The sequence below is a fragment of the Nematolebias whitei genome, chromosome 3 (assembly GCF_014905685.2).
Source record: "Nematolebias whitei isolate Nwh7 chromosome 3, NemWhi1, whole genome shotgun sequence".
In the NCBI taxonomy this organism is placed as follows: domain Eukaryota; kingdom Metazoa; phylum Chordata; class Actinopteri; order Cyprinodontiformes; family Rivulidae; genus Nematolebias; species Nematolebias whitei.
In genome coordinates this window covers 51,094,107-51,098,531 of record NC_056500.1, presented here as the reverse complement: position 1 = coordinate 51,098,531, position 4,425 = coordinate 51,094,107, and the positions used below count along the sequence as shown (strand labels likewise).

General features: G+C 39.8%; 1 protein-coding gene across 1 annotated transcript in view; it reads left to right on the top strand.

The window, feature by feature from the left end:
• herc2 (HECT and RLD domain containing E3 ubiquitin protein ligase 2) overlaps positions 1–4,425 on the top strand; it is a gene marked incomplete in the record, with an annotated part of 472,599 nt that overhangs the window by 186,463 nt on the left and 281,711 nt on the right.

The following is a 4,425-nucleotide window of genomic DNA, read 5'->3' as shown; positions in this document are numbered from 1 at the left end:
CGAAATGACAGTTCTGTCCCAAATGATCCTTAGGTCAAGGTTTTGACATCAGGTCTAGTTCACTACAAATAGCACCTTCTCAGAGTGGATCAACCAGTTTGCTGCTGACAACCAAAACCAGCTGCTCACATGATCAAGAAGGACCATCAACCTAAAGATGGATTGTTAGCACCTGATGGCTATTTACTATTCACAAAGGGCTGAGTGATACTAGCAATAACAGCATTGTAAGAGGGGGATAGTTGGACACGGAGGCCTCCACTCCTGTTTAATGATGGACTATTTCTTTTCACAAAGATGGCCTCCTTTACTCCTCTCAAACCATTGTTCCTCTCTATCCAGGATGTGAACATCTTCATCCCTGAAAGAGTGACCGCTGGCCTGGAGATGAGTGTAGACCTCAGAGTCCTGGCCTGATGATGTTGATCTTCTGTGCTGGTCCATCCTTTTGGCCAGTGGCTGTTTAGTTTCCTCGATGTAAGACTGATCACAGCCCTCCTGACACTGAACAGCATACACAATATAAGTTCAATGGAGGAGATGTATGAAGGCAGCAGACCAAGAAGTGATTTAAAGATGAAAATGTACCAGTGGGAGATTCTGTGTGAAGTTAATGATGACCAGTTAACCAGTGAATACAGGGTGCAGTGGTGGGTACGATAATCACAGCCATTTATGAATCTTGGTGCTCCATGATGGACATCATCCAACATCTGCAGGGTGCTTGTAGGCGTGTTCATGTAAATAATGTCACCGTAATCAATGGAGGGAAGGAAAGTCTCAGTTACAAGGCGTTTCCTAGCATTCGAAGTTATACAGGATCTGTTTCTGTAAAAGAAACCCTGTTTAACTTTCAGTTTCTTTACTAGGTTTTCCATGCAGACGGATATGGGGCTGGATATATATTGTTGATTATTAGTTTGAGTTAAGCTCATAAGGTATGCATTTATTATGCAAATTACCGCGTTGTGTGGGCACCACCCCTCTTTGAGAGGAAATATCAGTCTATTTAACTCCAAATTAATGTAAACTGAAACGTGAGTTCTTTTCTCATGTTTAAAGGGCATCAAATCAGTTAATACACACAGATATGCCAATATAATCACAAATTCACTTGATTTTATGTATTTTATTATAAAAATAATAATCTGTGATATATGTGATGACAATTATGCATGACAAAATTTAACTGAATAACAAATAGTTTTGTTTCAAAGGCCTAATTGATTATTCAAATCAGTGAAACTTAAAAGGCAGATTTTGGACTGGTTCTGTTTGTGAAGTAGTTAAAAATTGTGTCTTAAGGTGAGCGGTAGTTTGTCTAATAAGATTATTGTGATGTAGGGTCACCAGAAAGGCATTAAGTCTCTTTCCTACCAGAATGAGGTGATCAGGAATGGTCCAACAGCTGCTTAAAAATGGTTCCAGCCCAGATGTTCCAGTTAACTTTTGAGGCTGAAGTCTCCTCAAAGTTCACCTGTCATTTTAGAGGGACGAGGGTCCTAATGGGAGTCAGCTGGGATTTACCACTCCTGCAGTGTGATGGTTCTGGTTCTGTCAGTTTCTGTGTCTTTCTCTCGTCCTGAGACATCTGCAGAAAGGATGCTTCTCTCCTCAATTTGCTTCCTAGGATGTCTCTCTAGGAGGATGTGTCTTTCTCTTGAGTTTTCTCGAAGTCTAGAACTCCCGTGAAGTCTTCTAAGACGAAGCCTCAGTGAAGTGTGTGGTGAAAGATGATGTAGAAGTAGTGAAAGGTGAAACTGTCTGTGTGTTACAGATTGACTTTGGTCCACCTCAGGAGGGGGTGGTCCTAACTCTTTGTCATGTTTTTTTTTTTTTTTTTTTATTATAAAGGCCTATTAAATAAATATAGTCCTTTTCTCTGCCTTAAAAGTCACTCTTCTTTTAAAAGAGAAAAATAAGACAAATTATTTCCTGATGCATGTCATCTTAAAGAGAGATGACTTAAAACACACATTTTCATGAATAAACATTCAGGTATAAAAGAAAACGGAAATTACATTTTGGAGTTAATAACATGCAATGTTTCACCAAAAGGTGTCGCTGTCCATCTCCTGAAAAGGAAATGTCATTAAACAAAAGGGCTGTTATGGTGTTATCTTCATGGGAACCATTCTGGGAGAAGTACTCCTTTTCGATAAAGGAAGTTATCAAAGTAGCGAGTTCGGATGTTTGAAAAACTCCCAATGTCAGTTGAACCAAAACTCATTAAAACGATCTGTCCGTTTCATGGGAAATGAGTCATATTGGCAGTGAAGTTAACACAGTAACAGTTTTTCTATTATTACATTAGTGTCAACTAAGAATGAGATCCTGAACTGTTTCAACAAAAATTTTGTTGCTTCTAGTTCTTTATTTGACACAGTTACTAATGGAAAATCAGCCACTTCACTTAATAATCAAACTTCTACAAATCAAATCCCTCCTACAAGTCAATCCTCACTTAATCACAGCTTCTCTTTTTCTTCGTTCTCAGTCAGTGAGGTCAATAAACTGTTTAAAATATCTTGATACTAAAAAATCTGCAGGTCCAGATGAACTTCCACCTTATTTCTTAAGGCTGGCTGCTCATATCATCACAGTCCCTGTGACCCACATCTTCAATCTCTCCATAAGACAAAACTCCATTCCAGATGCTTGGAAAACTATCTCTCAGACCGGAGGCAATGTGTTCAACATAATGGTACTTCCTCCAGTTATTTAACAGTCAAAAAAGGTGTACCACAAGGCTCAGTCTTAGGACCCACCCTCTTTACAATCTACATACGTAATGTTGGTAAAAACATCCCTGACGCATCCATACATTTCTATGCTGATGACACAGTTGTTTATTACCGAGCTAAAACTGTTGCTAAGGCTTTCCAGCTTTTGAAATCTGCATTTGACATCATCCAGACAGATTTGTTCCACCTCAAACTTGTCCTAAATAGAATAGAATAGAATAGAATTCAACTTTATTGTCATTGCACATGTCACAGGTACAAAGCAACGAAATGCAGTTTGCATCTATCCAGAAGTGCTTAGCAAGAAAAATAAATTGGTAGATATATATATATAGTACAATATACAGTAAGTTGCTTTGAATATGCTATAGGTATAAATATATACAGGTTGTGAGTGTACAGACTATGAACAGGTTATAATATGAAGGGGTATAAACAGCTATATAAAAGAAAAAAATATATATATAAGTATGTGAGTACTTATAAACAGTAGATAGTAGATTATGTGTACAGTTTGTACAGTAGTGGGCTAACGAATGAAAGTGCAGGTGGTGGTGTTACAGTCCATGTGCTGTTGTTGTGTGTATGAGAATACAGACCGTTGTTGTTATTCAGATGTCAGGAGGCAGAGTTCAGGAGTGTGACAGCTGTGGGGAAGAAGCTGTTCCGATACCTGGTGGTTTTAGTCCGGAGGCTCCTGTAGCGCCTCCCAGAGCGCAGGAGGGTGAAGAGTCTGTGTTCTGGGTGGCTGAAGTCTTTTATGATTTTTCCAGCCCTTTTCAGACACTGCTTCCTGTAGATGTCCTTTATGACAGGAAGTGGTGATCCGGTGATGTGCTGGGCGGCTTTCACCACCCTCTGCAGCGCCTTCCGGTCTGAGGCAGAGCAGCTCCCGTACCAGACTGTGATGCAGTTGGTCAGGATGCTCTCAATGGTGCAGCGGTAAAATGCCGACAAAACCAAAGGGATGCTTTTTTCAAATAGGAAGTCGGTCCCAGCTGTTCTTCCTCAGATTTCATCCTCAAATGGTGTCCCCAATTGAGTTTGTTGATTCCTATAAATATTTGGGTATCTTGGTCAACTCGCATCTCTCTTTTAATTTCCATGTGGAAAACTTGGTAAAGAAACTGAAAGTTAAACTGGGTTTCTTTTTCAGAAACAGATCCTGTCGGTAACTCTAAATGCTAGGAAACGTCTTGTATCTGTGACCTTCCTTCCCTCTATTGATTACGGTGACTTTATTTACATGAACACTCCTACAAGAACCCTGCAGATGTTGGATGCTGTCTATCATGGTGCATTAACACACCCACTACACAGCTTCTTCAGCCTGCTGCCATCAGGGAGGAGACTGTGGAGTCTCCAGTTTCGAACTAGCAGACAGAGAGACAGCTCTGTTCATCAGGCATTCAGGATGCTGAACTCTCTGCATTCTCTGTCTCCCCTCCCTCTTTTACCGCCTTAACACACAAAACTTTCACACATTTCCACACAAGACAAAAACTTTTTAACACTGAACTCTGCATCATTAAAAAACGGGTTATACACTCAACACACGCTCGTGCTCATTCAATTTGCACTACCGTTTACATTTGCTTTACTGTTAATATTCAGACTACTATTCATATTCAAACTACTGTTCATATTCAAACTACTGTTCATATTCATACTACTGTTCATA